The sequence below is a fragment of the Piliocolobus tephrosceles genome, chromosome 3 (assembly GCF_002776525.5).
Source record: "Piliocolobus tephrosceles isolate RC106 chromosome 3, ASM277652v3, whole genome shotgun sequence".
In the NCBI taxonomy this organism is placed as follows: domain Eukaryota; kingdom Metazoa; phylum Chordata; class Mammalia; order Primates; family Cercopithecidae; genus Piliocolobus; species Piliocolobus tephrosceles.
The window spans coordinates 68,069,037-68,090,381 of record NC_045436.1 but is presented as its reverse complement, the minus strand read 5'-3'; the positions used below and the strand labels follow the sequence as shown (position 1 = coordinate 68,090,381).

At 37.6% G+C, this 21,345-nt stretch overlaps 1 protein-coding gene and 1 pseudogene across 1 annotated transcript in view; both read right to left on the bottom strand.

Annotated features, from left to right (window-relative positions):
* The window catches only part of QRFPR (pyroglutamylated RFamide peptide receptor), a 54,863-nt gene that overhangs the window by 23,684 nt on the left and 9,834 nt on the right, over positions 1–21,345 (bottom strand). The window lies entirely within an intron of this gene.
* On the bottom strand, positions 19,682–20,599 carry LOC111546289 (annotated as a pseudogene).

Sequence of the window (21,345 nt, the reverse complement as noted above, 5' to 3'; positions counted from 1 at the left end):
TTATGGGGATGTGTTGAAACATGTGTCATTTTTTTTTACTCTTTTTCCATAGCCCTGTGTGTACCTTTTACATTTGGCAACTCTCAGTCCTTTATCTCTGTGCTTTTCTTTGTGTCTTTAAGAAATAACTCCTATTGATCAGCTATTGGAATTCCTGAATTGATTCTCCTATGTTTATATCTTTTATATATAGATATAGATTTGCCTATTTGCTCCACATTATGGAGACGTTCTTGTTTTTGTCTTCTAACCCTTCTAATTTATGTATAATTTCAGCAATATTTTTACTTTCAAAAGCTTTTCTTGCTCTTAAAATATTTCTTTTCAAAGAAGCTTGTTCTTGATTTATGAAGTCAGTCTCATCTTAAATCCAGACACATACCCCCAATTTAATATCAGAAACCCATTCCTGAAGATGAGACAGTTTATGTGGAAATGTGCCCTGGTCACCTATTTCCTTTTGTTTAAAAGGCCAAATTAAACTTCTAACAGATTTCATTAAGTATAACTAAAACATAGGAAAGCCAGCATTTAAAATATAATATCTTAAAATATTGGTCCCTGATTGCAAAACAATTAGAATGGTTATCAGATTGTTTGTATGCATGCTACTCTGTATCAATAACATGCCCACTTTTCATGGTACATCATAAATATTTTTTTCCAATAAGGCATAGCAATCAGCACACAGCAATTTATAAATGCATTAGAAAAATGCAGGTAAAATTTACAATGAAAATAGGGCAATTACCTGGGATGACCCGTTACTCCTGAAGAAAAAAGCAAACTGGAAACTTCAAGCAAGTGGAAAGGATAGGATGGTTAAAATGTAGTCATTGTCAAGGCCTATAGAAAGTGACATCATAGGTGAGCTGGATGACAAAAGGGCAATTTCATGCAAGAAACAGGCAGAGATTCTTTGCCATTTTCATTCTGGGGTAAGGACTTACAAATGATGAATGGATCTTCAGGGGATGCAAGTGTCATTTTAGGATGAAAAACTACAAAATCAAGCTTTAATTAACTCTCTTCAAGTTTATGTTCACAGATTTTTTTGCACAGTGTTATAAGAGTTAGGCACTTACAGTCCACCAAGTTCCAGGATAATATTTATCACTGTGTTTGTTTAGTCCCCATATTATTTTCAGCGAGCAGTGTCTGGTGGTTTGATTGAAGGCTCTCCCTGTTATCACTATGATCAACTATTCCAGATTGACATTCTGAACAAGTTTAGTACTTGATTACTCAGCATTACATTTAAAGAATTCATCAATATCTTTTTCAATCTCTTCTCAAAACAAATCTTCTTTGCAAGAGTAACAATGGGAAAGCATGGTTTACACTGAATAAAATGATTTGATGCCTCTCTTAGTGTCAACATTCGGCACATGCATCCCTCTGTGAACACTAGGCATGCTTTTCAAAACACCTACTTGTGATTTTGATGTATTTGGAAGGTATTTTATTTTTGGAAGGTAGCTTGATATTTTTCCTATATATCATTTTGCTTAGAATATTAAATTATTGAGTTTAGGAACATAAATTTTTCTTATATAAATATCAGCTAGAAGGTTGCTGTTGAGTGATATATTCATTGCAGAAGTCTGAGACTTACAAGCCAATACTAATTCCACTGGGAAAATGTCAAATGAGGAGACATTCTTCTTGATACATCTGTATGTATAAAAATACTAATTAGAGTTTATTTCCAAATTCCCTTCTATGATTAACCATTTCTTTCAGGTTTCATTTATTCATTTGTTTTATTCTCCTTTATTCTTGGGCTTAATTTCTAGGTGATAGGTTGATCTGTGCAGCAAACCACCATGGCATACCTTTACCTATGTAACAAACCTGCACATCCTGCACAGGTACAATAAAAGAAAGAAGGAAAGAAAGCTTTCCTCAACTGTCTGACAATCCTTGGTTGTCCTTACATGTTTGAGAATGGGACAGCATGAAAGACCACCGGCTGCTCTGTGTACAGGTAGAAGCTGTCCCCTGGAAAGCTTTGACTTAGGATGAGTGGGTCTTGATACTGTACGTCTCACAAATTTCAAACTTTTAGGTTTTACTTTGTGGAGTCACAGCTCATATGAATTCTGTAGTTCCCTTCAGAGTGCTTCCTTCAATTACTTTATAAGAATTGTTTGCATGTATATTTGCATTAAAAACAAGTTCTCCAGTATACAATTATGTCTATACTGGTATTTTTCTTCTAATTTTCATTATTTTAATAGCTACAAATACAACCTCAGAAAGGTAACTGAGTTGCTTAAACTTTCCACTAATGACAAAAATTAGATTTTCAAGTAATAGAATAAAATGAGCCTGGGTTAAACATAAGGACAGTAAAGCAGAAATCAGAAATAATGGGGTTTCATTATGTTCATGTTAAAATAACCCATTGTGAAGTAATAATGGAAGGAATATTTTTGTATACTAGGAAAGAAATGGAAAAACTTTAGGCATTAGAAAGAATTTCTTGAATGTGAAGGTAATCAGGCAACAAAGCACACTATAAAGTGAACTTCCTCAGAAATGCTTAATAAAATACTAGGAGTACTTATGTAATTTATGTACTCAGTTGTCCACCAAAGATATAACTCCAAGTTAGTATAAACTAATGTAAAAAGAAAAAAAAAAGCAGAATGGTTAAATAAATTGGGATATGCCAATATAATGCAAATCATTCAATCATTAATAATCTTTCAAAAGATATTTAACAATGCAACCAAAAATGAAATTAAACAGTAAACAATATATTCATGTACAGACATATACAAACACTAAAAGGTTTCTATTTTGCTAAAAATGTATGTGGGAAAAATTTAAATAACTAAATGTAATGCACTGATGTGATCATCATAATTCTCTCTGGCTGTTGGAATAAATATTTTTTGTTTTCTTTACACATATTTGTTCTATACATTCATTAGAACGTTTTGGATTATGAGTTAAAAATTCAATTCAACTGGTTTAAACAAGGGAAATGTATTATCTAACATAAAAATAATTTCAGAGGTAGGGCAATAACAGGGTCATAAATGCCACAGCTGAATGACTTCACTACAGTTCCAAGTTCTCTCCACTGGATTTCTTTGTCCTCCTCAGTGTGGTTTGCTTTGTCCTTATGATTGTCACTTTGGTAAACAAGATGACTGTAGTATCTCCAAGCACTGCATCTCAAACAAGATTCAAAGACAAAAAGTGGAAAACAAAGAATATACTTTCTCAAACCCTTCACAAAAGTAAGGAAAACCTCAGACTTTATAGCCAGAATGGATTACATGCCCATTTAAAAAATCATCATTGACAAGGGGAATTGAACTTAACACACTGGCCTAGTTTTTTAAAGTTATTTTTAGTTATTGTGAACACATAATGGTTACACATATTTATCAGGTACATGTGATGTTTTGATACAGGCATACAATATGTAATGATCAAATCATGATCACTGGGGTATACATCACCTCAAGCATTCATCACTTCTTTGTGTTAGGAACATTCCAATTCCACTCCTGTAGTTATTTTAAAATACACAATAAATTATTGTTAAACATAGTCACCCTATTGTGCTAACAAATACGACATTCTATTCATTCTATTTGTGTTTTTATATCCACTAACCATTCCCTCTTTATTACCCTTTCACATTACCCTTCCTCTGGTAACTATCATTCTACTCTATCTCCAAAAGTTCATTTTTCTTTTCAGTTCCCACATATGAGTGAGAACATGTGATATTTGTCTTTCTGTGCCTGCCATATTTCACTCAACACAATGTCCTCCAGTTCCATCTATGCCATTGTGAATAACAGAACTTCATTTCCTTTTATGGCTGAATAATATTCCATTGTGTGCATGTACCACATATTCTTTATCAATTCATCCATCAATGGATATTTAGGTTGATTCCATATCTTGGCTATTGTGAAGAGTGCTGCAATAAACATGGGAATGCAGCTACCTCTTCAATATATTGATTTCCTTTCTTTTGGATGTATACCCAGCAGTGGGACTGCTGGATTGTATGGTAATTTTATTGTTAGTTTTGTGAAGAACCTCCACACTGTTTTACATAGTAGCTATGTTAATTTACATTTCTGCCAACAGTGTATGAGTTTTCTGCTCTCTCCCCATCCCAGCATTCAGTATTGCCTATCTTTTGGATGAAAGCCATCTTAACTGGGGTAAGATGCTATCACATTGTGGTTTTCATTTGTAGTTCTCCAATGTTAGTGATGTTGAGCATTTTTTTCTTATAACTGTTGGCCACTTGTCTATCTTCTTTTGAGAAATATCTATTCGGATCTTTTGCCCATTTTAAATCAGATTATTTCCTGTTAAATTGTTTGAGCTCCTTCTATATTCTAGCTTTTAATACTTTGTCAGATGGGTATTTTGCAAATATTTCTTCCCATTCTGTAGGTTATGTCTTCACTTTGTTGATTGTTTTCTTTGCTGTGCACAAGGTTTTTAGCTTGATGTGATCCCATTTGTCCATTCTTGCTTTGGTTGCCTGTGCTTTTGAGGTTTTACTCAAGAAATTTTTGCCCAGATCAATGTTCTGGAGTGTTTACCCAATGTTTTCTTCTAGCTATTTTACACTTTTAGGTCTTAGATTTATGTTTTTAATCCATTTTTGATTGATGTATGATGGCGAGAGATAGGGATCTAGTTTCATTCTTCTGCATATTGATAACTAGTTTTCCAGCATCACTTATTGAAGAGACTGTCCTTTCCCTAGTATATGTTCTTGGTATCTTTGTCAAAAATAAGTTGACTGCAAATACATGAATTTATTGCTGGGTTCTTCATTCAGTTCAATTGTTTTATGTGTCTGTTTTTCATGCTAACACCTTGCTATTTGATTCCTATAGTTCTGCAGTATAATTTAAAGTCAGATAATGTGGTTTCTCCACCTTTGTTCTTTTTGCTTGGGATGGCTTTGGCTATTCTGGATCTTTTGTGGTTCCACATAAATTTTAGGATTGTTTTTTCTATTTCTGTGAAGAATGCCATTGATATTGTGAGAAGGATTGCATTTAATTTGTAGATTGCTTTAGGCAGTATGAACACTTAATAATATTGATTCTTCCAACCCATAAACATGGCATATTTTCCATTTTTTGTGTGCGTTTGCTTCAGTTTCTTTCACCAATGTTTTATAGTTTTCATTGTAGAAATCTTTCACTTCTTTGGTTGTGTTTATTCCTAGGTATTTTATTTTATTTATAGCTACTGTAAATGGGATTACTTTCTTGATTTCTTTTTCAGATTGTTTGCTGGTGGCATAAAGAAATGCTACTGATTTTTGTATGTTAATTTTGTATCCTGCAGTTTTACTGAATTTGTTAATCACTTCTGATAGTTTTTTGGTGGAGTCTTTAGATATTTTTAAAATTTCAGATCATATCATCTGCAAACAAGGATAATTTGACTTTTTCCTTTTCACTTTGGATATCATCTATTTCTTTCTCTTGTCTAATTGCTCTGTCTAGTACTTCTATTTCTATGTTGAAAAAAAGAGGTGAAAGTGAGCATCCTTGTCATGTTTCAGATCTTAGAGAAAAGGCTTTCGGTTTCCCCATTCGGTATGATACTTGTTGTGAGTGTGTCATACACGGTTTCTGTCATGTTGAATATGTTCCTTCTATGTCCAATTTTTTGAGGGATTTTATTATGAAAGAATGTTGCATTTTATCAAATGCTTTTTTGGTATCTATTGAAATGATCATAAGGTTTTTGTCCTCCATAGTGTTGATATGATATACACCATTGATTGATTTACATATGTTGAACTATCCTTGCATCCCAGAAATAATGATCCCACATGATCATAATGAATCATCTTTTTAATGTGTTGTTGAATTTGGTTTTCTAGTATTTTGTTAGAGTTTTTTGCATTTATGCTAATCAGGGATATTGGCCTGTAGTTTTTCTTTTTTCATTGTGTCTTTGTCTGGTTTTGGTTTTGGGGTTATACTGACCTTGTGGTATGAGTCTGGAAGCATTCCTTCCTCTTTGATTTTTTTTGGAACAATTTGAGTAGAATTAATATTAGTTCTTCTTTAAGTGTTTGGTAGAATTCAGCAGTAAAGCCATCAGGTCCTGGACTTTGATGAAAGACTTTTTATTACTGCTTTTTATCTCATTATTTATTGCTGGTCTATTTGGCTTTTGGATTTCTTCATGGTTCTATCTTCGTAGGTTATAGGTGTCTAGAAATTTATCCATTTCTTCTAGGATTTCTAATTTATTGTCATACAGTTGCTCATAACAGTCTCTAATGATCATCTGAATTTCTGTTGTATCAGTTGTAATGTCTCCCTTTTTGTCTCTTGTTTTATTTGAGTCACTCTCCTTTTCTCAGTCAGAATAAAGTCTAGTTGATTTTGTTTATCTGTTCAAGAAAACAATTTTTCATTGATCTTTTGTGTTTTTTAAAAGTCTCAATTTCATTCATTTCTGCTCTGATCTTTGTTATTCCTACCTTCTACTAATTTGGGGTTTGGTTTACTTTTGCTCTTCCAGGTCTTTGAGATACATTATTAGATTGTTTATTTGAATATTTTCTGCTTTTCTGATATAGGATTTCATTATTTTAAATTTCTCTCTTAACACTGCTTTTGATATATTCCATAGGTTTTGGTATGTTCTGTTTCTGTTTTCATTTGTTTTAAGAAATTAAAAAAAAAAAAAAACGTAAAAATCAGCACTTAAAAAAAACTTAATCAGCATTAGGGGGCAACCCAAGAGTACTGCGGACTCCTAGATACACTACTTTGATGGAATTGGGTAAGATAATGAAGAATCCCTGAGCTACCAGAAAAAATCTCTAGCTCTCCTCTCTCTCTTTCTCCCAATCAAAAGGATAGTCTCCATTATGAGCTGCCTGGAACTAGGGAAGAAGTGATGCAAGCACTCCCATGGCCTGCAGAGCTGGCACTATGCTGGGTCACACCTGAAGCCAGCATAGTATTGGGTCTTGTCCAGGGTCTCTGAATCCTCCTGCTTGGCTCCACAAGGGCTGAGAGGTGGTCCTATTCTTTCTTGAAGAATATGCCCACCCAATACCTTGATCATACCAGGTTTCCATTAGCAAGGCATAATATCAAACAAGGCCTAAATAAAGAGTTACTCTATGCTAATGCACAGGGTGTTTGTATTAGTTTCCCACTGGTGCTGTAACAAAGTACCACAATCTTAGTGACTTAAAACAACACAAATCTATATGTTACAATTGTGGAGGTCAGAGGTTTGAAATGGGTCAATAGGGCTGTGTTCTTTCTAGAGGCTCTAGGGGAGAATTCATTTCCTTGTCTTTTCTAGTTTCTAGAGGTTGTCTGCCTTCCTTGGCAGACAAGAGAGGATCATTGCCCATATGATAACAGTAGCATGTTATTAATTAAATGCCATGGACCTGAGATTCTAAGAGAGAGCATAAAAGCAAGAATAGTCAAGTAAGTGGGGAGTGAAAAGGAGAGAGAGAAAGAAGGCAGTCAAATATTTCTGCAAGAGAGATAAGGTAAAAAAAAAAAAAAAAAATTAAAACCATTAACCAGGAATTCAGACCAGTCCCTATCTGCTGATCCAAACAGTAACTACCAGTTACATTTCCAGCAGTTACTCAAAGGCAGATATTCAGATTCCCTCCCAATTCAACTCTCTTCCCCTACATGGGGAATTCTAAGACCTAGTGCCAGATTCCAGCCCTAGAAAGCACTGGTTCTTGACTTAGCTATATGTCGGAATAACCAGGGAGCTTTAAAAGAAGTTGATACTTAGATCCACTCTGCAAGATTGTGAATTTTAGGGTATGCTTGGGGACTTGGTCTTTTTAAAGTTCCCAGGTGATTTAAATAGACAGCAAAGCTCAAGAACCACTGGGCCAGAGAATGGATTTGAGAGACAGCCCTCACTTCAAGGTCTACATTTCTAACACTGCTTCCAACTGAAGAGGTTAAAGGGCTTCAGGGGGAGAGGATATTCTTTGTCTTTCACTCAGATTTATTATATATTCTATCTTCTCTTTCATTCACATATTTGTTCATTCACTCACCTATGGGTCATACACTACTCCAGGCTCTTTAAATACAGGCTGTGCAACATATATACTCTCCCACTTCCTCTTCCTAGAAGGAGATTAGACATGAAACAATATCTCACAGATAACCATAAAATTACAAAGTAGTATTTAAAGCAATTCTCTTTGAATACAATCAAAATACTTTTTTAAAAAGCAAAAAGCTGTGTTAAAGTTGATTGTGAGATGACAGAAGAAAACCATGCCTTAAAGTAATAATAGTAGGTAATACCTAGAATGTTGTTTATTGCTTATTGTCTGCATTATAAGAGATACCTACACTGGTAAACTGGTAAATGTTAATAAGCAGCTCTCCAAGTTAAAAAGGAAGACCTTACTTTGTAATGTTTGCTAATTTTCTGATGTAAATACTCCTGCCAGAGCCAATTTCAAAACTACCAACACAATATCAGTGAATGTGGAGTTCAGAAGAGATGTACACAATCAGCTCTCATGGGCTGGTACAAACTAGCACAAGCATGCCATTGGCTATCTGAAGTTCAAATAAACGATAACTGAAAAGAATTCCAACTTGTATACTTATTTTGTTTATTTATTTTTGGTTTTCTCCTCTATTATTTCTTTGTTTCTGAATCATTTTCTTTTTTTTTTTTTTTAAACTTTAAGTTCTAGGGTACATGTGCACAACGTGCATGTTTGTTACATATGTATATATGTGCCATGTTGGTGTGCTGCACCCATTAACTCATCATTTACATTAGGTATTATCTCCTAATGCTATCCCTCCCTCCCCCCTCCACACAATAGGACCCGGTATGTGATGTTCCCCTTCCTGTGTCCAAGTGATCTCATTGTTCAATTCCCACCTATGAGTGAGAACATGCGGTATTTGGTTTTCTATTCTTGAGATAGTTTGCTGAGAATGATGGTTTCCAGCTACATCCATGTCCCTACAAAGGACACGAACTCATCCTTTTTTATGGCCACATAGTATTCCATGCTGTATATGTGCCACATTTTCTTAATCCAGTCTGTCACTGATAGACATTTGGGTTGATTCCAAGTCATTGCTATTGTGAATAGTGCCACAATAAATGTACGTGTGCATGTGTCTTTAGAGCAGCATGACTTATGATCCTTTGGGTATATCCCCAGTAATGGGATGGCTGGGTCAAATGGTATTTCTAGTTCTAGATCCTTGAGGTATCGCCACACTGTTTTCCTCAATGGTTGAACTAGTTTACAGTCCCACCAACAGTGTAAAAGTGTTCCTATTTCTCCACATCCTCTCCAGCACCTGTTGTTTCCTGAGTTTTTAATGATTGCCATTCTAACTGGTGTGAGATGGTATCTCATTGTGGTTTTGATTTGCATTTCTCTGACAGCGAGTGATGATGAGCATTTTTTCATATGTCTGTTGGCTGTATAAATGTCTTCTTTTGAGAAGTGTCTGTTCATATCCTTTGCCCACTTTTTGATAGGGTTGTTTGTTTTTTTTCTTGTAAATTTGATTGAGTTCTTTATAGGTTCTGGATATTAGCCCTTGGTCAGATGAGTAGATTACAAAAATTTTCTCCCATTCTGTAGGTTGCCTGTTCACTCTGATGGTAGTTTCTTTTGCTGTGCAGAAGCTCTTTAGTTTACTTAGATCCCATTTGTCAATTTTGGCTTTTGTTAACATTGCTTTCATGCCTATGTCCTGAATGGTATTCCCTAGGTTTTCTTCTAGGGTTTTTATGGTTTTAGGTCTAATATTTAAGTCTCTAATCTGCCTTGAATTAATTTTCATATAAGGAGTAAGAAAAGGATCCAGTTTCAGCTTTCTACTTATGGCTAGTCAAATTTCCCAGCACCATTTATTAAATAGGGAATCCTCTCCCCATTTCTTGTTTTTGTCAGGTTTGTCAAAGATCAGATGGCTGTAGATGTGTGGTATTATTTCTGAGGGCTCTATTCTGTTCCATTGGTCTAAATCTCTGTTTTGGTACCAGTACCATGCTGTTTTGGTTACTGTAGCCTTGTAATATAGTTTGAAGTCAGGTAGCATGATGCCTCCAGCTTTGTTCTTTTGGCTTAGGATTGTCTTGGCAATGAGGGCTCTTTTTTGGTTCCATATGAACTTTAAAGCAGTTTTTTCCAATTCTGTGAAGAAAGTCATTGCTAGCTTAATGGGGATGGCATTGAATCTGTAAATTACCTTGGGCAGTTTGGCCATTTTCACAATATTGATTCTTCCTATCCATGAGCATGGTATTTTCTTCCATTTGTTTGTGTCCTCTTCTATTTCACTGAGCAGTGGTTTGTAGCTCTCCTTGAAGAGGTCCTTTACATCCCTTGTAAGTTGGATTCCTAGGTATTTTATTCTCTTTGAAGCTATTGTGAATGGGAGTTCCTTCATGATTTGGCTCTCTGTTTGTCTGTTACTGGTGTATAAGAATGCTTGTGATTTTGGAATCCTCCCTAACTCATTTTATGAGGCCAACATCATCCTGATACCAAAGCCTGACAGAGATACAACAAAAACAGAGAATTTTAGACCAATATTCTTGATGAACATCGATGCAAAAATCCTCAATAAAATACTGGCAAACCAGATCCAGCAGCACATCAAAAAGCTTATCCACCATGATCAAGTCGGCTTCATTCCTGGGATGCAAGGCTGGTTCAACATACGCAAATCAATAAACATAATCCAGCATATAAACAGAACCAAAGACAAAACCCACATGATTATCTCAATAGATGCAGAAAAGGCCTTTGACAAAATTCAACAGCCCTTCATGCTAAAAACGCTCAATAAATTCGGTATTGATGGAATGCATCTCAAAATAATAAGAGCTATTTATGACAAACCCCCAGCCAATATCATACTGAATGGGCAAAAACTGGAAGCATTACCTTTGAAAACTGGCACAAGATAGGGATGCCCTCTCTCACCACTCCTATTCAACATAATGTTGGAATTTCTGGCTAGGGCAATCAGGCAAGAGAAAGAAATCAAGTGTATTCAGTTAGGAAAAGAAGAAGTCAAATTGTCCCTGTTTGCAGATGACATGATTGTATAGTTAGAAAACCCCATTGTCTCAGCCCAAAATCTCCTTAAGCTGATAAGCAACTTCAGCAAAGTCTCAGGATACTGAATCATTTTCTTTATTCTTGACAGAATAGTTGGGAAGGGAAGTTTGTGTTTTATAAATGACTCATCTTTCATCTCTTTCCCTGCACTGCTCTCATAAGCTTGTGGTGTTTTGCCACAGCATGACATTGCCTCTACTCTTTCCTGCTCTATCTCTTCTTTTGTCCTTGTTTATGACATAAGCTTGCCAGAAATGTCCTTGGTCATGGCTGAGCCATACTGATCACAATGTTCTAAGTTATAAAACTAATTTCACTCTAGGAACATTTCCTGAGCAGTTACCATGTGCTAGGTACTGATCTCATAAGCATTAACACCATCAACTCATAGACTCTCTCAGCAACACTAAAAGATAGGTGGCATTATTATTTCCACTTGTACGAGGAATAAATGGGGAATAAAGTAACCTGTCCAGGGTCATTTGTATATCCAGTAAGGGAGGAAGACAAATAGTCTGGCTCCAGAGTCTGTGTTTGTAACCCCTATGGAAATGCATCCCCCAAATCCCAGGTTGTCTATAATTAGTGCAGAGAACAGGCCTTACAAAAGAAGTAAGTATTCAGGGTGTTACAATGGTTTGGAAGCATCAGTGTGATCTCTTTTAAATTACTTCATTACCTGCCAGATTAATAGAACTCTATTCTCTACCTGTACATACATTTAGGTTTGGAAAACAGCTGATGTGATGGTTAATACTGTCAACTTGATTGGATCAAAGGATGCAAAGTATTGATCCTGGGTGTGTTTGTGAGGGTGTTGCAAAGGGGATTAACATTTAAGTCAGTGGGCTGGGAAAGGCAGACACACCCTTAATCTGGTGGGCACCATCTAATCAGCTGCCAGTGAATATAAAGCAGGCAGAAAAATGTGAAAAGGCAAGACTGGCCCAGTCTCCCAGTCTGCATCTTTCTCCCGTGCTGGATGCTTCCTGCCCTCGAACATTGGACTCCAAGTCCTTCAGTTTTGAGACTCGGACTGGCTCTCCTTACTCCTCAAGCTTGCAGACAGCCTATTGTGAGACCTTGTGATTGTGTAAGTTAATACTTAGTAAACTCATATATATATATGGGAGTATATACGTATATATAGGAGTGCGTGTGTGTATGTGTGTGTATATATATGGGAGTATATATATAGGAGTGTGTGTGTGTGTATATATATGTGTGTGTGTGTGTGTGTGTGTGTGTATATATCCTATTAGTTCTGTCCCTCTAGGGAACCCTGACTAATACAGTTTATTATCACAATTTTCCTTCTTTTCCATATCTCATCTCTGTAACTTGCATGTGACCCTGCTCCTTTCCCAGTCATTTTTCTAAACACCATTTTTTTTCATATCTTACTGGGGTAACATTTTTCAAACATTTTTTGAGCAATGGAGTTCCTCTATTATGAGTTAGTAATCTCTGCACATAACACAGTCCAAAATCAAAATTTATTATACACAATGAGTACCTGACAAATTTGCTTTCGGCAACTGTGTTTAGTGCAGTAACAAAAACAGTCAGAGAGCTATGTAGCCCTAGGCAGAAATCATATATAAGATGATAGTGATTTTCTGCTCAGTCATCACTTACACCTTTTAGTATAAACTGATATAAAACGGTTTGCCTTTATCATAGGCTCACCCACATACCGACATTACAAGATGGATAAAAAACTTAGTACTTTCTTAGAAGCTAACCACAGGTAAATCATTTTTTCAATTAGTTGTGTTCCTTATAAATTGCAAACATCGATTCTTCCAGTTTAGTATCACAATTCTGAGAGTTGGCTAGAACAAAGCATTATCATTTTGAAGGACCAGGATTATGGTACTGCTGAGTTCTGATGGGTTTAATGTTTTTTAGGTCAACTGTGCTCGCCTGGTTCCCCTGGGTAGCCTGACTCCCCTGATAGTAGTGGTTTTGACCATGATCATCACACAGACTTACCCAAAATTTTTACTACAGAAATGCTCTTTGATATTTTGTATTCTACTGTATTTCCATTTTGTAAAACCGCTAATACTGACTCACCAAATGACTTCATGACTCATTCACGGGTTGCAACTCCTACTTTGAAATTCATTGCCTCAGTAGTGTTGCCTTTGCTCCAAAATGAAGCTCAAACTCCTTAACACAGCACTAGAAAGCTCTTCAGAATCCGCATTTTCCCTTTCTTTCCAACTTCATTTCTCACCACATCCCCTCTGAATGCCAAACTCAAGGCATACAAAACTATTCCCATTTTCCAAAAAGCTTGTTGTCTCTCCCCAAGAACCTTCCACAACATACACTGTGTGCTGTTCACCCTTGCATCCCTAGGTCAACATAGTGCCTAGCACGTATTAGGCATTTAATAAATGTTAGTTAAATGAGTAAGTGAAGGATGAAATGAACAAATGAAAAAAATGCTATGAAAATCTATTCAGAAGAATGTACTGTTACAATAATGTCTCACAGATTTAACTCTGAAAATCCAGCCACATGCTACTGAAAGGAGAAAAAGCACTCAATTTCCTTAATTATAATTAGAGAAATTTGTAATTTCTGAAAACAAGGGTAAATAGTTTCACAAAGACCATATTTACTTTGAGGAAATTTTCACTCATTCTGTTTGAATCAGATGGATCCAGTCTTCAATAAATAAAGCAGACAAGTAAAAGTGATAGCATATTACATTCTGCACCCTCCTTGTATAATGATGATGTGGAAGTTAAACTTTAATAGCATAGGGTCCTGATTACTGTAGCAACTACTCCTATCATATTATAGGTAATCAGAGAGAGATATGCAGCCACAGTCTATTTGCTAATAAAAAGTGCTCAGTGGTGACCTACCACCACTGGCAAAAATAATCTATCCCGTGTTCCTCAGAAGCAAAAGTGGAACACAGCAATGATATATTTTAGGCCACTGGGTCTCAAACTCCATTGAACACATGGACCACTTGGAGAATTTTGTTAAAATGCAGATTTTGATTCAGTAGGTCTGTGATGAGGCCTGAGATTATTCTGAAAAAGTTTCCAGGTGACGCTGATGCTGCGTGTCCATGGACCAGACTTCAAATGGCAAGAAAAGTTCACAATAGATTGAAGACTTCCTGTTGCTCCTAAGGAACAATATTTCCCAGACTAAACTATTTTTTCACTAGGTAACTAGGCCACAAGTTTGTAGTATGACAACTTGACCTAATGACATATAGTGCTGGAAGCAAAACCATTTAGTAAAAGGTGCGGCCTCTTCCTTCCTTTGCCCACTCCCAACACTGCTCCTGTTCCCTTTTCAAATTACAAAGAACCAGTACTATTTATTTTAAAATAAGATATCTTCCAGTTGCCAGTGAAACAACCACTTTTCATTTACCTCCATATAAGGAACTTTTTAAAAAACAGTAACTGCAATTTTCTGCAATATTCTATATTGCTGCTACCCAGAGCTAAAACATGTTGAAAGATGTGCGAAAGCCACGCAGAGCCCAAATAGCTCAGTATATAATACTGGCTCATAAGCCTCTCACCTAACGATTTTTGTTAGAGATTTTCTTCAGGTTTTTAAATGAAAGATAAGGAAATCCCATTCTCACAGAGTCAGCTCCCTATCTGTCAGTAACATCTGTAAATCACAATTTTTCTGACCATAATTGAACAATATGGGTGGTTTTCTTTTAGTTCTCTTTCTTTGTAAAAAGCGTTTTTTTCTATGTACCCTTATCCAGGAAGAGGAGGAAAAGCGGGGAGAGAAGACACATGTATGCAGCTGCTTTCACTATAAAGTCTTTCTTTGGCATGTTTACGTAAGAAAGGCAAAATCCCAGCAAGTTATTTTGTGCACATCAACAAACTGATTCTAAAGTTTATAGGGAGAGGGAAAAGACCAAGAATAACTAACACAAAATTGAAAAAGAAAAATAAAGTTGGAAGGCTGACACTACCCAACTTCAGACTTATTTTAAAGCTACGTTAATCAAGATAGTGTGGTATTGAGGAAAGAACAGATGAATAGATCAACAGAATAGAATAGAGAGCTCAGCAATCACATAAATATAGTAAATTAATCTTTGACAAAGGAGCAAAGACAATAAAATGGAGAAAAGATTGCCTTTTCAACAAATGGCACTGAAACAACTGGACTTCCACATGAAAAATAAAAGAATCTAGACACTACAAGAAAGACCATTTAAAAAGAAGTCTGCCAAGGATAAAAGCAAATCCAATTTAGATAACTAACCATACTTATCTGACATGAAATACTCATTATTGTTATTGAAATAAACTTGTAAATATATCATGGAGAGCTGTTCTTTCAAAAACTTCAGGCTTTCATGGATAAATGTAAAAGAAACAATTTAACCTCTCTGGAGTCCATGCAAGCCTAGCACATTTTGCATCCTCCAGAGATTTCTTAAAGAAGGAGCCAAAACTAGGCCGGGTGCAGTGGCTCATTCCTGTAATCCCAGCACTTTGGGAGGCCAAGGTGGGCAGATTACGAGGTCAGGAGTTCAAGACCAGCCTGGCCAACATGGTGAAACCCTGTCTCTACTAAAGATAGAAAAAATTAGCTGGGCGTGGTGGTGCACACCTGCAATCACAGCTACTCAGGAGGCTGAGGCAGGAGTATCACTTGAACCTAGGAGGCAGAAGTTGCGGTGAGCCGAGATCACACCACTGTACTCCAGTCTGGGTGACAGAGCGAGACTCCGCCTCAAAAAAAAAAAAAAAAATACACACACACACACACACACACACACACAATGTAACCAGTGTCTCTTTCCCATAAATCACTGTTTGGATCAGGTTCATATTGACACTTAGATTCTGATCCAGTAAAATTCCTCCTCACAAGAATAAATCCTTTATTGTTTGTAGATATTACAGTAAATATTCTTTTTTTTTAACCAAGCGTGTAGTTTCATCTGTAGAATAGCTTCATGGTTACCTTTACACTGGAGCCAATACAGACTTCTATGAATATGTATGTGTATTGGGGCCTCTGCATTAGTAGACTTGTGGGCAGGGTGACTTATAGTCAGTGTACAAGAGTTCATTTTCACAAAGGTCTATGAGGAAAAGATCATAGCAAATTTTCACTACAGAAATTTGTCTTCCAGGTCTCAAACTAGTACCTGAGTTCGAGGGGTAGAACTGCTAAAGGCACCACTGCACAAACAGGGCCGAAGCAGGTGGTGAAGCATAATTCACTGCAGAAAGTGAAATTCTTCCCCTGTCAATATAACCACTGTGGTTAAAAACCCAACACTGAAGCAGACTGGTTGGGTCAAAACCTGGCACTAGTATGTCCAGTCTATATGAGCTTGGGCATTTTACTTACTATGAAAAAGTATGATTTTTTTTAAAGGCTACAAATTCCATGACTTTCTGCAAGCTCTCTAAAACATGATTTTGCCACTTGTCACATCAAGTGGAGGAATCTGTTTCCCTATTCTTTGAATCTGGGTCAGTGATGTGACCTGCTTTAACACAGAAGTAACGTTTGTGTGACTTTCAATCCTAGGTCTTGAGAGATTCTGATGCTTCTACTCTCTCTCTCTTTTGAAATACGGTGCCTCCACATAAAGAATTCTGGGTATCCTACTGAAAGAGGAAACCATGTGGGACAGAGATGGCCTGTCCCTTGCTGAGGTAAAACAATGAGCCCCCATGAAGTCACCAGATAGATGTAGCACTGAGAGTGAACAAGATGAGACTAGCAGAAGAACTATCCAGATGAGCCAACCTGAAATTGACCCATAGAATCATGAATGATCGTTTAATTCCCTAAATTTTTTGTGGTTTGTTATGCAGAATAGCTAATTAATACATGAACACCTTGCTGATCCTCCATTTTCTCATCTGTAAAATGAGGATAATATTATAATATTATATTTGGCACATAGTAAGCTCTATGTTAAGACTTTGATATCCATTTTCGTATTATTATTTCCACTTCTTTGCAGTGCACAGCAAGGTGGTAGTGCCCAGGATTGCTCACATCTCAGCAAGCCTGCGCCAGCATCACAGGAAAGTCAAAAGACAATATTCATACACCTGACATCATTGTTTCACAGTCACTCTCACCCTAGTGTCCAAATTGAGGTGCTGTCATGTACATTTTCGGGCTATGAACTAAACAGCAAGAATGTCAGCAATATAACTGGTTGCACATGTTCATAATCAAGGGAGGTTCCGTTGGGGTGGGATAGGGAGTTATGCACACAGGGGTTGAGAAAAGTTGTCTTAAATTACAAGACAGAGGCATAGGTCAGTGGGACCGCTTCCTAGGAACATTGGTGTTGCAAAGTTGTGCCTATGGTCTGGGTGGCCTGGAAAGACACATGAGCCTTGAAAGGAACTACAAAATCAGCTTCAGTCCCAACAATATTTTTTTACCACCACTTTTTCTTCCTCTAGAAATGTATTATTGCTTCTGAAACAAACGAAAGCAGCACTCTTTTCTGTTTTCTGAGTACAAATGATTAGTCTGAATCTTCATAGTTTGAGCATAAAAGTAATTCTTTTCATGTAAATTGTACTTATGTGAAATAACTACTTTATTGTATTTTATCATAAATAAGCTATAAGGGACCTGGTTTTTACAGGTGCTTTGTAAAAGTGCATACCAAATATATTTGATATATTACTAACAGTGCAACAAGTTTTTAAAAAATTCTCTAACATCCTTATTGTATATAAAACTATTCTACACACAAATGTAGCTAACACTTTAAGTAGCAGAATTTTGAATATGTAAACAACAATTATAGCTTCCTTTCTTTGCATACCCTCTAGGTGCCTGGTCCTTTTGACACCTCGGGTCATTCATTGTCATAGCAACACTGTAAAGTGGGAATAAGGTTTCCTAAGTTTACATATTAGAACACCAAAGCAAAGAGAAATTAAATAATTATACCACAGTCAAACACTATGTTTGCCAAACTACAATGTTTGCAGATTCTTTTATTTATTTATATTTTTTTTTTGGAGAAAGTAGTAAGGATTTTTATTGTCAAAACAAGAGATCATAATAGAAGACACAAATAAATTAATTCTCATAATTTCAGACTCCAGGGCCCCTCTGTGGAAAGGCCAGCTTCTTATACAGACAAGGTACTATCCAAAACAAAAAATGGGTATTTGAGACCGTGTTCAAGACAATAACTGAACTTGTACACAGTGAGGAGAAATAAAAATGTGGTTTCCCTACTTCCCTCCCTCAGTAAGGTTATGTGTTGCATAAAGGCATGAGGCTTACTTTGGTGAAAAATGCTTTCATACAGAAAATTTTGAATTCATTCACCTCCCACCACAGACGTTCCAGGCCCTGACCTGAACAAGGAAATCAAAATAAGCTAACACTACTGGCTTCACATAAACCTCAAGACTATAATCTAACTGTACCTACCATCTCCTTTACTTTAAAAAAGTTTAAGTCCATTTACCTATACCAAACCAGTAGACCGAATTTTCTCGCTTAGGAAGCTTTTAACCAAATTGGAGGTAAATTAATCTCACTTTAAAGTGCAAGAAAGGCTCTGCTAGGCTAGTGTTTGTTCTGTGGCATAGAACGAGGAGATGCCTCCCCTGGCACTGGCCTAAGAGGCCCCACATGAAGAACTGGCTGCAGGACAGTGATCCATTAGGTCTACCAAAAAGCAGGGAGACTCAAGGTTCAGCCTAGAAGCAGGGGTCCCTGCCAAGTCTGGCTTTAACCTGTACCCAGGTCCCAAACAAATCTTGGGGCCCCTAACTGATAGGACTGGAGCACAGCATCAGCCATCAACAGGGCCAGAGTCGTCTCAGTGAGTCAGTGAGCACCTCTATGCCATGATTTGTCAGTGCTCACATGGATAGTGGTAAAGGAATCAAGAAGCCTGGGTTTTGGAACAGCACAAACATTCTTTACCTAGTAAGCAGTGATCGAAGTTCTTACCTAGAGTAAATGATGAAAAAATAGGTAATGAGGTCCCCATACACCACTGCTGAGAATACTTAGTCTAACTTTAAAGCAGTACAAAATGGCTTCCTCCACACAACAAGAGCAAGCTTTGTACTAATGTTTCTCAAAAGCCAATTATGTCTCCAGCTCTAGCCTCAATTTAACAGGTTTTTTACTTTATTTATTTATTTATTTAGAGACGGAGTCTTGCTCTGTCGCCCAGGCTGGAGTGTAATGGCATGTTCTCGGCTCACTGCAACCTCTGCCTCTTCGGTTCAGGCAATTCTCCTGCCTCAGCCTCCCAAGTAGCTGGGACTACAGGCACCTACCATCACGCCTGGCTAATTTTTGTATTTTTAGTAGAGATGGGGGTTTCACCATGTTGGCCAGGCTGGTCTCGAACTCCTGACCTCAGGTGATCCACCTAACTTAGCCTCCCAAAGTGCTGGGATTACAGGCGTGAGCCACCGTGACCATCTGATTAAGTTTTTAAATATACCTTTCCTATATGAAAGCCAAGGTAAAAGGAGAGTGGGGTGCAAGAAACCTTCTTTACCAGAATCCCTGGAAAGGGCTCTAGAAGCCAGTGAGTGTGAGCGCATTCAAGTCACAGGGTTTGAGATTATGGGCCCGTGGTGGCTGTTTCTTCCCTTTCATCATTGGGATGTCCATCTTGGGCAGCTTCAAGGCTGCTGGATCTTCAGCCATTCGGTTGGCCTGGGCACGGATCAGTTCCATTGGAGAGGGTTTCTGGGCTCCTCAGTAGGCCTGGGTGGCAAAACTTCCAGAATCATACTTCTGAAATGATCTCGGTCCAAAGAGGCTCCACTTATCTGACAAGTTGCTGTCCTTATCCCCACTTCCAGAGTCCATGTTGCTAGGATTTGGGCCAGGTAAGGCTGTGGAAGAACCAGAAGTGAACCAGCCCCTGGGTCTCTGCTTAGGTGAAGAGTGAGGAGTGGTGCCTGGGGTGGACTGGGCTGATGCAGGCTGCCTCTCTTCTTTTGTTATCTCTCCACTCTGTAGCTTTAGTTTGTGGAGTGCTTATGCCACCCTAAGGTACCTGGTCTCTTCAGTGGTGAGGCCCTGGTGGAGTGGGTAGCCAGTATCTCTCAGTCCTGCCTGTTGCCCAAAATGCTGAATGCTTTCCTGAGTCTGTTTTGTGATCAGAGAACTCATGATGACATGAGTAGCTTTAGCTTTCACCGCTGGGACCTTGTCCACACTGTCAATGGCCGATGACAGGGTCATGGCAGGGGAGGGTAGAGTGGCCTCTCCTTCCTCCACCTTGGCGAGGAGCTGATACTTGCGCTCTGGAATTATTGGTTTCCAAGGGACGCTGCCCATGTCTGATGGAGGAGGAGTAATGGGTGCAGGGTCCTTGAGAGTATTATCAAAGCTGAGTGCCCAGGGGTATATCCCGAAGGGCAGGGACATCTTGCCTAGAGGCCCACTAGCCTCAAGAGCAGGCACTCCTGGTTGTCTTGAAGCCATTGAAAGTCTGGGATCCAGGTGTTTTTCTATATAGAATTCTGACTAAGTCCCTGTTACCATGGTGAAATGATGTGATGACTAAGCTGACAGACAGACGTTAATGAGGAACATGGTCCAGCTGCTGCAAACTAGCAAAGCTTCCCAGGAAGAGTCCATCCAGAGGTTCTGTTATCCTGCTGCCGCGGGACTGCCTGTGGCCCGGAGTCCGGCAGTAAAAAGGTTCTGAGGACCCACGTCCTCCAGAGGCTTGGCGCAGTCTGGACCCAGCCATGGTGAGAGCAACGGCGACTTCGAAGGTCTCCAGGACTCACTAGGCAACACTGCCTGACGTTTGCAGATTTTAAATGCATCTCAATTCCACAGGAAATTGTTTAAAAACGTTAACATATTTTCATACATGTATTAAAGGGGGCTTTAAAATGAGATTGCATAAATGAAAATATGTAAATGCTATATGCTTCATAGAGAAATCAAGTGGGAAATAAGAAGAACTAGATATGCATTAATATTTTTGTTAAAATAAAGCTTGATCTAAAACCTTTATCTTTGTCATATTTTCTGCAGCCACATCAACCACTGGGGGGCAGCATCAAACATTATTTTATAACTTCTCTCCTTGGTCTTCTAATAGGGGAAGCTTTAATGACAGGCCATGGAATTTATAATCTAGTTAATACAAACACTGATTAAGGGTGGAACAGGATTAGAACTCAATATTGTTTGATTCCACAATCCATGTTTATTTT